Below are 11,794 nucleotides of genomic sequence, written 5' to 3' on the forward strand. Positions count from 1 at the left end.
CCAGGCCCCCTCCCCCCCCGCACACTGGGGAGCCTCCTCGCCCCGCCCCGGGCGCCGCGGGGACGGAGACCCGGGCCCGCCCACTGCCTGCCTGGCGCCCGCGGTCGCGGTCTGGTCGCGGTCTCGTCTCGGTCTGGTCTCGCCTGCCCCCGCGCCCGCCCTCCACGCGCCCTCCACGCGCCCTCCACGCGCCCTCCACGCGCCGGTCGGCCGTTCAGACGAGGCGCATCCCCGCTGTCCCGCTCAGGAGGCGAGGGCCGCCCTCCCGGCAGGGCCCGCCGCGCTCCCCAGCTGCAAGCCTCGCCTCGCGCGCGCCCCAGAGCCCCAGAGCCCCAGGGCCCCAGGGCCCGCCTCACCAAGGCCCGGGTGCAGGACATACTGCAGCTGGCGGAGGACACCTAAACCCTGCCTTCTTCGTATTCACCGGTTCCTGAGGTCTGTGGAGACACGTGCGCCAGGCCACGAGCCTTAAGAAAAACCCTGGATCCTGAGAATGAGGAGGCTCAGTGCCCCCCACCCCCCAAGCCCCCCGATGCCCCGTCTGGATCTGCGCTCCCTCCCTGCTTCAATCAGCTCTGCTCTCACTTCCTCACCTCACACTCGTGTGTGATCTCTGCCCTGTGTGAAGCCAGGACCCACCCGTGGGCCCAGCCAGCCAGTCCGTGTCAATCCTCCACGTCAGAAAAGTAGAGGCCAGGAATCCCACGGAGCACCAAGAAACACCCAGGAATCTGGCCCTTACCCTTCGAGGACAGCAGTTATAATTTCAAATATTTTAAACGTGAAGTTTTTGCAACGGGGGGTATGTATGAAATCAGCACAGGTAGGGTCCCTTTGGCAACCCTCTTGTCCGTGTTAGGAACGAAACCTTCTGGGTTGATCTCTTGAAGTCCCTATGACTTTACTTCTCCTGTCGGATTCAGCACCACAGTTCGGGAGAGTCTCCTGGTGTGTGGTGACCAACAGACTGTTATACATGTGAACACACAGATTGAAGAGTATCTCCACGGAAAAAAGACCCCGCTAGAGGCACCTGCTTTGTACAAGGTTTTATAGGCTTTATAAGGTAATACGCAGCAGAAAAATGGAAATAAGTGGCGTCACACATGTAGAGGGAGCAGCGGGGTTGTGTGTGCTCTTGTTTTTAGTTTTCTTTTTGGTGGATGTGATTGGATAGAGGTCAATTAGGTTAGCCTGAGGGAATCTAGAAAACTTGCTCTCTGCACCTAAATTAGCAATTTCAGGCAGTAGATATCACACGCCCAATTTGTTCAAATACCTTTATAAGCTCATGGTAGATAGAATGTCTTCACCTTTGTCTTCCAATCAGGATACTTTCATTACTGCTACAAACCAAAGTAATTTTATGGTTAATTGGGATCAGACAGGCTTCGGGAGATAAGGGGTGAAGGCATCAACACCTACCATAGAAACAAACAAAGCCGAGCCCTCTAAAGTTTGGCTTAGAGCCTGGAGTCGATCGCTTGGCCTCCCTGCGGCCGGTGACCCCATCAGGCCTTCTTTCCCCCAGCCTTCCAACGGCTTTTGTAAATTTAGGAAATACCACAGGCTACCATTTGGGGTGTAAAACTTGGTGAACCTACTTGGCAGGTTGTCTTCGAGGCAGGCGTGGAGAGAGCGACTGAGTCTTCTCTCTTCTCTTTTGCAAGGGCGGGGGGGGGGGGGGGGCTCTCCAGGGCCATGCGGTCGTCCATGGTCCCGGGGGAGGCCTTGGCTTCCTCGGCGCTCCCTGGTCTTCCTCTCCGGCCTCGTGGCATCCTGACGTCACAGGGCCGCACCTCACCCTGCAGCCAGGGGCCCCGCACAGCCTGCGATCTCAGTTCCCAGCTTTCCTGGTTCCTGTGCCCTCTGCCAAGAGCTCGCTTCTCTCCCTCTCCGCCCTCCTCTCCCACCTCCTCTTAAAGCGACTCGGCTTATCGTCCCCTCGGGATTCGGGTCGCGGCGCGCTCCTGCCTCGCGTGGGACGCGCGTTTGGCGGGGGCTGCGCGGTCACCGGTGGCCGGCCGGCAGCTTCTGGGGCGGGGCGGGGCGGCCTGCCTAAGGCGCCCTGGGCCCCCCCCCGGCCTTGCACGCCCCGAGCGAGAATGCTGGGTGCGAAGGTGCGCAGTAGCTGAGTAAGCAGGAACGCGCGGCCGCTGGCCGTGGTCGCCGGGCGGTTCCGCTGAGGGCCGGGTGCGCGCTCACCGGGGCTTCGGCTCCGCGGAGCCCGCCGCCGGCACCTGTGTTTCTACCGGGGGCGGTTGCCCGGGTCACCGAGTCCCGTAACAGCCTCGGCCCCTGCCGCCTTCCCCGGGGATCCGGAGGCCGAGGCCCCCGGCCCGGCGGGATTCCGTGTCGGGTGTCTGCCCCGCAGCGTGCCCGACGCCGCACCCGGGCGGTTCCAGTGCCCGGAGCGACGGCCAGGGGCGAGTGGCGAACCTGGGACCCGGCGGGAAGGCTCCGGCTCACCGCGCCCCGCTGCTCCCCTGAGCCGCCGCCGCGGGGACCGCGCGCTTCTGCGTCGGCCGCGGGTCGGGGCGGCCTGTGGCCTCTGGGACTTGCCGGTTAGCTCCTGAGCCTTTCTGCCCCCACCTCACCCGCCTCCACCCCTACAAACTCATAGTATCTGGGAAAGGAAGAGTCATTCTTCCAGGAGAAGACCAGAGATCTCCGAGAACCCGAGCTGGGCAATCTGGGGCAAGCGGGTTAAGCTTCTCTCTTGGAAATGCGGTTGCTGAAGATTGTTCATCTGAAAAGTGTTCACATTCATGTCAATGGAAAGGGTCAGAGCGCTCCAACGAGAGCAAAGGGCTACCGTTTGCCGGGCACTGCTACCGCTCTCCTTCTGCTGTTAGGACACATGCTTGTCACCACTGAAATACTCATTTTTGTTTCAGAGAAGCATTCTGGTTTGGAGGGAGAGCTTTGCTCTGAGGTATGAAATCAGCCTCCCAAATCTCAGATTTCCATGGCTTCTGTCTGCTGTATGCTCTGCAGTATGACACGGGCAGCCCATTCAGGGCATTAATTTTTTCTGTGAAATCATAGCCCTGGGATAGCCCGTTTACTTCTAAGTGACAGAAACAAATGAAGAATGGAAAGTACTAGGTAAAAATGACATGCTTTAAAACAAAACATTGACTTTGGTTTCTTTTTTATTTTTTTTTAAGATTTTATTTACTTACTAGGCAGAGAGAGAAACAGGCTCCATGTCATTTAAAAATGACATGCTTTAAAACAAAACATTGACTTTAGTTTCTTTTTTTTAAAGATTTTATTTACTTACTAGGCAGAGGGAGAAACAGGCTCCATGCAGCCATGTGGGGCTCGATCCTGGGTCTCCAGGCTCACACCCTAGGCGGCAGGCAGCGCTAAACTGCTGCGCCACCGGGGCTGCTCCTGATTTCAGTTTCTAATGGAGACACATATCTATCTCATCCTCCCCCTGGAACAAATATATGGTCACAGAAATCTCATTAAACTGATTCTTTTTAATTTTTTATTTATTTTATGATAGTCACAGAGAGAGAGAGAGAGAGAGGCAGAGACACAGGCAGAGGGAGAAGCAGGCTCCATGCACCGGGAGCCTGACGTGGGATTCGATCCCGGGTCTCCAGGATCACGCCCTGGGCCAAAGGCAGGCGCTAAACCACTGCGCCACCCAGGGATCCCTCATTAAACTGATTCTATTTCTATTTCTAATCCTGCATCAATCACAGCCACGTCGCACTGAAATCATGGGGTGACTAGTCATGATGACAGTGCTTCCATTTATTGGGTGCTTCCCACGCACCCGCAGCTGTGCTAGATGCCCCATTCATAGTCGCTCATTTAATTCCCATAACAATCCTGTGAAAGAAGTTCTCTAATTCCTGTTTTTTTCCACCTGAAATTGAGGTGTGGCAACGTGAAGCCACTTAGCCAAGGTCTCCCGGTTAGTGACTGACACGGCCAAGACCCAAACGCTGGTATAACCCCACAGCCTGTTTGTGTGTTCTCAACTCCTCTACTTATTTTTTTTTTTAAGATTTTATTTATTTATTCATGAGAGACACACAGAGAGACGCAGAGACACAGGCAGAGGGAGAGGCAGGCTCCATGCAAGGAGCCTGATGTGGGACTTGAACCCGGGACTCCAGGATCCCGCCCTGGGCGGAAGGCAGGCGCCAAACTGCTGAGCCACCCAGGGATCCCATCAACCCCTATACTTTCAAGTGTTGGGTTGGAGCTAAAGAGAAATTCATTAGTAAACTGATATACGGACGTGATGATTTCTGCTTCTGAGAATTTGCTGACAATTAGTAGCCACACAGCAAGCATTCTGCCTAAAAATAAAGGTCGACATTTATGTTCTACTTTGTTTTCAAAGAGTTTTACAAGGCTACTTGTTTAATGCAAATGCTTTCCGCTGAGCTAGGTCAGCAGCTTTCAAATTTCGGGTGCATCAGAATGACTCGTAGAGCTTATAAACCTGGAAATGCCCAGGGCCCCATCCCAGACCCACTGAGTCAGAATCTCTGTGGGTGGAGACAGGGCATCTGATGTTTAATAAGTTTCCCGGGTGATTCTGACACAACAGAAGGCTGAGGATCACTGAGGTCTGTGAATGGTAGGAGGGCTCTTCTCAGAAATGATAATGCTCAGGTTTGCAGATTTAATGAGGGCCTCACAGGAAGCCTGGGAAAGGCTAAATTGTAATGCAAAAATTTCAAACCATAATCCTAAATTAACAGAGTGACTATCAGTTGGCAACACTGATGGTATGATCCCTCATCATGGGGCTGATTGTCACCTCATGTTTCCTTTTTCCTGTTGAAAGGTTGTTTGTTAATGACAACAACTAGCACTCTGCTTTGTGTGTGTTCAAGGCTTTCTTACCTGGCATGTGAGCAATGGTATTTGTATTTCCTGTAACTAGTATTAATAAACTCTTAGGCAGTTTAAAACAACTGTTCAGACTCCAAATAAAGAATCACAAAATCCCAAGATTACAGTCGTCACGTGCAGCCATATGTTACTTGATTCTCCTTTACAGCATCTCTGCCAAGGGGCGGAGTGGCCTATTCCTGCTACATGGCTGGCACTTCCTGGGAATAGTCTATTCCATCTGACTTACAGATGCTTCCCTTTAACAAGGTGAAATCCATTTCTCTAGAGCTTTCATATATTGGTCCTAATTCTCTCCTCTATCAGAATGTCTTACCCAAATCAGCCAGAACCTTGGCTTAAGAAAGTAACTCCCTTGCTGTTTTCTGGGAAGTTCACGGGATGCTTTACTATTTGATGTAAGCTGTTTGTCCCACCACCAGGGCATCTGTCAGGCTATTTTCTGACACAAGAACTTAGAATTATAGGACTTCGACTATATTTGTGATTCATATTGTTTTTTTAAGAAGTAAATTTTAGCAATTCTTTATAAACAGATGATATCTGGGGTACTTAAATATAGAGGTCCAAATGACAGAAAAAGAAACATGAACTTACATTTTCTCAAAGCATTTTAAGTGTTCCATCTTAGATTAATATCATTAGCCTGCTAGGTTAGATGTAGCAAACATACTTAAGATTCAAGATGTTTACTTTCACTGTGAGATGTTCAGAACCTTCTAAAAACCTGGTGGTTGTTAATAGGTCTCTTCTAAATGAGAAATATAATGCACATCAGCTTCCTGTGATTGATTTGCTCCTGTGGAGCTGGAAAGACAAAAGAACATGTATGTCTTCACAGCCCAAGAACTTCGATTCTAACATGTCTTCTTTCAGGTGTACATTTCCTTTTCACCATCCTTTCTACAGACCAGAATGCGAGATGGTCCCTTTTCCAATATCTTTTTCCTGGGGTCAGAATGAGAGGCCACCGTTCCCCCCCTAGCTCCCCTGATACTTCCAGCCTGTTGTCTTTGTATTGTGGATCTTTTCCTGAAATGACTCTGATCTCTCTTTGTTGCTCTTAGACAACCTATCCAAGATATTTTGCCACCACCTCTTCAGCATCTGGACTCCTACCATCACTGATGACCTCTTCAACAGCTGAGTTGATTCTTTATTTTTTTTTTTTTTTAAATTTTTTTTTTAATTTTTATATATTTATGATAGTCACAGAGAGAGAGAGAGAGAGAGAGAGGCAGAGAGAGAAGCAGGCTCCATGCACCAGGAGCCCGATGTGGGATTCGATCCCGGGTCTCCAGGATCGCGCCCTGGGCCAAAGGCAGGCGCCAAACCGCTGCGCCACCCAGGGATCCCTGATTCTTTATTTTTTAAAAATTATTTTAAAAAATAATAAATAAAAACATTTAAAAATTATGTTTTTAAAGGGAGAGGGGAGGTAAGACAGAGGGGAATAAAGAGAGAAAGAAAGAGAGAGAATCTCAAGCAGGAGCCCAACACAGGGCTCAATCTCATGACTCTGAGATCATGACCTGAGCTGAAATCAAGAGTTGGACGTTTAACTGACGAAGCCACCCAAGCAACCCTCAAATTGATTCTTCAGATGTAAAACAAAGAACAACAGTAACAAAAACCCATTTATGAATCATTTGTACTTATAGGAGAACAATATGAATGTGTAAACATGCTCTGACAACTGAAAATTACACCATGGGAAACTATATATCTGCTTTAGCAAAAGGGACTGAATGGCATTTAGAACTACAATAATACATGTACGTCTTACAGTCTGGTTTTTGGAAAAATACATTGGTTTATGTCACTAGACTTCCTTGGATTGACTCACACAAACTAACAGATAAAGTACACTAGCAGTGATTTATAATTGAAAAGCACGAAGAGCAGCAACTGAAAATTATGACCAACTCACAACAGTGCTGATGCAGTGTTTCAGACAGCATCCTGTCTGAAAATTGTAGGAATTCTAACTATCTGACTGCTCATTAATTGTGGGAGCTCAGCAGCCTGCCAAGTATTGTATGACCGCCAGCACTCCTCATGGAATTCTGTTTTAGCTTTGGCAAACCAACGCCAACTGATGTATTGAGCACAGTAAGCATAATGCCTAGGGCCCAGGATACTTTTAGGGAGCCCACATAAATATCTTAATTTCTTTTAAAATAAGAAGAAAATAAGCAAAACAATAAGGATCTGCCTGAATTATATTTGTCTTTATACCAGTGCAGTTATAAAATAAAATTTTAATCTTTTTTATGGAAGAATAGGTCAACAAAAGCAAAAGTGCCTAGGACCTCCCCAAATCAGAAGGCCCTATGGTAAACTGTTAATACTCTGCTAATGTAATCCACGGATTCCAAATCTTAGTGGGTCTTAATAACTTAAAAATATAGCATTTAGTGTTACATGAAACCCTACAGAACTGCTTGTCATGTGATCATAAGAAAGAACTTCAATTCTGGCATCTGGACTGGAGGATACTCATAGCCTACCCATAAATGGAGGACCATTTTTAATGATTACAGCTATTCCATTGATATATATGTCTGTAATACATGAAAATTTTAAAAAACCTTCTGTACATCAAAGGACACTATGAACTGAGTGAAAAAGACAACCTACACAGTGGGAGAAAATATTTGTAAATCATATATCTAAACGGGAGTTAATATTCAGAACATATGAAAAGTCCTATAACTCAACAACAACAAAGTAACTATCTTTAAAAATGGGCAAAGGACTTGAATAGACGTTTCTCCAAAGAAGAAATCCAAATGGCTAATAAGCACATGAAAAAATGCTCAGCAGCAACATCAACACCACAGACTGGATTGCCTATATTCAACAGAAATTTCTCACAATTCTGGGGACTAGGAAGTCCAAGGTCAAGGCACTAGCATGATCTCATTCTGGTGCAGGCTTGCTTTCTGGTTCATAGATGGCCATCTCCTGGTCGTGTCCTTGAATAGTGGAAAGCACTAGAGATCTCTGTGGGGTCCCTTTTACAAGTATACTAATCCCATTCATGATGGCCCTTCCTTCATGACCTAATCACCTCCCAAATGCCCCACGTCTTAATACAACCACCTTTAAGAGTTAGGATTTCAACCTATGAATTTTGAAGGGACGCAAATATTTGACCATAGCACTAGTTATTAGAGAAGTGAAAACAAAACCACAATGAGATACTGCTTCTCATCTATTAGGATGGCTATTATAAAAAAAAAAAAACTAACAAGTGTCGTGAGGACGTAGAGAAACCGAAACCCTTATGCATTGCTGGTGGGAATGTAAAATGGTGCAGCTGCAGTGGAAAACAGTATGGAGACTGCTCCAAGAATTAAACATAGAAATACCATATGGGGCAGCCCCGGTGGCTCAGCGGTTTGGCGCCACCTTCAGCCTGGGGTGTGATCCTGGAGACCCGGGATCGAGTCCCACCTCGGGCTCCCTGCATGGCGCCTGCTTCTCTCTCTCTCTCTCTGCCATGAATAAATAAAATCTTAAAAAAAAAAAAAAAGAAAGAAATACCATATGATCTGGCAATCTCACTTATGGGAACATACTCAAAAGAAGTAAAAACAAGGATTCGAACAGGTATCTGTACACCCATGCACTATTAGCAGTACCATTCAGAATAACTAAAACTTAGAAACAACCCAAATGTCCACCAGTGGATGAATGGTTTAAAAAAGTAGTATAAACATACGATGGGATATTATTCAGTCTTAAGGAGAAAACTGTGACATTGTGAACCTTGAGGACATTATACTAAGTAAAATAAGCTACTTACAAGAAGGTATATACCATACAATTCCACTTACATGAGCTATCAGTGAGGTAGAATGGTGGTCCCCAGGGGCTGGGGCAGAGGGAAATGGGGATTCCTTTAAGTAATAGAGTATTGTTTTACAGGATGAAAAAGTTCTGGAGATTGGCTGTACAATAGTGTAAATATACTTAACACTACTTAACTGTGCACTTAAAAATGGTTAAGATGGGGCAGCCCAGGTGGCTCAGCAGTTTAGTGCCACCTTCAGCCCAGGGTGTGATCCTAGAGACCCGGGATCGAGTCCCACGTCACACCTGCTTCTCCCTCTGCCTATGTTTCTGTCTCTCTCTCTCTCTCTCTCTCTCTGTGTGCGTGTGTGTCTCATGAATAAAAAAAATAAAATCTTTTTTTTAAATGGTTAAGATAGTATGTTTCATGTTATGTATATTTTACCACAATTTTCAAAAAAGATGATAAGGCATAAATCAAGAAGATTTAGTTTTTACACTTACACTTACGCACAGATGTAAACAGAGGGCGGACACTTTGTGAAGGCTGGCAGACAGGGTGGACAAAACAGATGTTTCAAAGAGGGCTTAGAGACGCCTTGTGTGAAATGAGTTCAGCTACTGTACTTCTCCACTTTCGCGACTGGCTTTGGAGCAGATCCTTCAGCCTCTGTCCCTGTGGTGCATTGAACATTGGTATCCTGCAGCCACAGGCCAGCAAGAAGCTGGGTCCGTCAGGCCAAAAGGGCCCAAATGCACAGATGGTAGTTACATCACTCCTTCCTTTTAACATGTTAGTTCTCTATACACTAGTGTCCAACCACAGTAACAATGTTTATATTTTCGTCTTTACAAAGCACTTTCTCTAGAATTTCTCTGGATGTTGAGAATTTTGCCTTTCTTCTTAATATTAAAGGTTTCCTCCTCATGTTTATAAGTTGTTTAGCGTGTCTTCACACTACCCCAATTTATTTTACTTAGGATTTTCACAGAATCTGGTGGAAGGGATGAGAACTTATGAGTAAAATGAAAAGTGAAATCTTTCCACTGAATTTATCTTTGCAGGACATTAAGGCAAGTTGGATATCTCTTCAACCCCCTCTGAGAACAGTGGATGACATCCCATTTCAGAGGACTCCACAGGGAACTTCAGAAAGTCAAACTTGAGTCCTAGTGGATGATGGGCATTTTAAAATATTAAGGAAATTGGCTCCAGCTTGAGTGAAAAAGATTAGCTAATCTACTTGAAGTAAATGAGGTTTGAGAACTCAGAGGGCAAAAACCACTTAAAGTAAATAGCAGGCTGTTTGGGGATCAGCACATGTGAGGTTTCCCAAGCATTCTGCTAATATTATTCTATTCTTAAAAACTAAAACCCGGGCAGCCCGGGTGGCTCAGTGGTTTAGCGCCGCCACCTTCAGCCCAGGGCGTGATCCTGGAGACCCAGAATCAAGTCCCACGTGGGGCTCCTTGCATGGAGCCTGCTTCTCCCTCTGCATCTCTCTCTCTCTTTGTGTGTCTCTCGTGAATAAATAAATAAAATCTTAAAAAAAAAAAAAACCTAAAGCCCCCTGATTTAAATAGAAGTAGTGAAGGACATGATCCTCGTTACTTTGTAGTCACACCTCATTAACCTACTACCTTCTTCCATAATAGCCAATGCACCAAGAATTGTTTAAAAAGCACCTTCACTCTGGAGGATGCTGACAAGCAAATTATTGACAGGGAGGAAAAGACTATCATAAAAGATGGCACTTTAAGTGGTCATGAAAAGTCCAGATAAGGATGGCAACCATTTTTTGGCTTATTCAAACCATAAGAATTCAAAGTAAATTCTATTATATATATATGTTAGTGTCTCTATTTAAAAAAGGTTTTCTATTTTTGTAATTTACATTGATAAAACATTTGTTATAAAAATATTGCAAAAAATCAGAAACATAACACCCTTTTAAAAAAGGAAATAAATACTACCTGTAAAACCCAGGCTCAACCTCCGCTGGTACAATCCAACATTTTAAGTGCCTTGTTTTTTTTTTTTTTTTTAAGATTTATTTATTCATGAGAGACCCAGAGAGAGAGAGGCAGAGACACAGGCAGAGGGAGGAGTAGGCTCCACACAGGGAGCCCGACGCTGGACCCATCCCAGGTCTCCAGAATCACATCCTGGGCAGAAGGCCGGACTAAACTGCTAAGCCACCCGGTCTGCCCTAGTGTGGTTTTTTTGAGGGTTGTCTCTCTGTTCCTATCCTTGTTCACCCCCTTGTGGCCATGATATGAAGAAGCCAAGAGCTAGGCAGAAAAAAGAGAGGAGAAAGAGAAAACCAAAGGGCCTGGATAATAAACGGATCACCTCTCACTTTAACAGTATTTTCCATAATCAAGGTAAGTAAGTCTGTTCGAAATCTCTATGGGTCAAGATCTTGACAGGAAATAATAGATGGAAGACTTGAAGGACTTATTGTAAATTATTCCTTTGTTGAACTTCTTCCAAGTATGGGCAGAAGTAAAGGAAACTGAAGTGTCCTCCATATACCTCCTCCAGAAGTCAAGGAACCAAGTTTTTGCAATCCTTCAAGATCCTGCCTTCTAAGGCACAAAGTAGAGTGAGGGGTAGAGTGCATCTGGCTGGACAAACAGAGTAGGTCCAGGACATAGTTTTTCTAAAATATTTCATTATAATTATACTTTCTTTTATAAGGCATGAGTTCAAGGGATACATTATGGAATTACTCTTGTATAATTTAGAGTTAGAAACCTATGCAGTTCCTACGGTTTGCTTGGCAAACACCAGCGGTCATAGAATTTCACACTACCAGAAAACATTCCTTAGTCTTCTCTATTCCAGCTGTGCTCATGGAGGTAGAAGCCTGGCATTCGAGGGGCTCAGATCATTAGATCCTTTGGCATTAGAGTGACAATAAGATAGGGGAACAAGGAGAAAGAAATTGAGAGCTCAGTTGCTGTTTGCTGCTGGTCCTCTTCCACATTGCCCCTCAAAAAAGTAAACTCCACCGCTCCTATATGGTATTAAGACCCACACTGGGGGCACCATGGGCTCAGTGGCTGAGCGTCTGCCTTCCGCCCAGGGCATGACCCCAGAGTCCCA

The 11,794-nt window shown here is 46.1% G+C and overlaps 2 long non-coding RNA genes across 2 annotated transcripts; one reads left to right on the forward strand and one right to left on the reverse strand.

The window, feature by feature from the left end:
- The first annotated feature begins 187 nt into the window (after positions 1-187).
- LOC144302916 (uncharacterized) lies at positions 188-6,052 on the forward strand. Its single transcript, XR_013369912.1, has 2 exons — positions 188-1,066; positions 5,955-6,052. It is a non-coding gene; the product is annotated as an uncharacterized LOC144302916 (long non-coding RNA).
- LOC144302917 (uncharacterized) lies at positions 804-1,703 on the reverse strand. Its single transcript, XR_013369913.1, has 2 exons — positions 1,605-1,703; positions 804-1,346 (listed from the first exon to the last, which is right to left on the reverse strand). It is a non-coding gene; the product is annotated as an uncharacterized LOC144302917 (long non-coding RNA).
- Positions 6,053-11,794: the final 5,742 nt, after the last annotated feature.

Source organism: Canis aureus, chromosome 32 (assembly GCF_053574225.1).
Source record: "Canis aureus isolate CA01 chromosome 32, VMU_Caureus_v.1.0, whole genome shotgun sequence".
Taxonomy (NCBI): domain Eukaryota; kingdom Metazoa; phylum Chordata; class Mammalia; order Carnivora; family Canidae; genus Canis; species Canis aureus.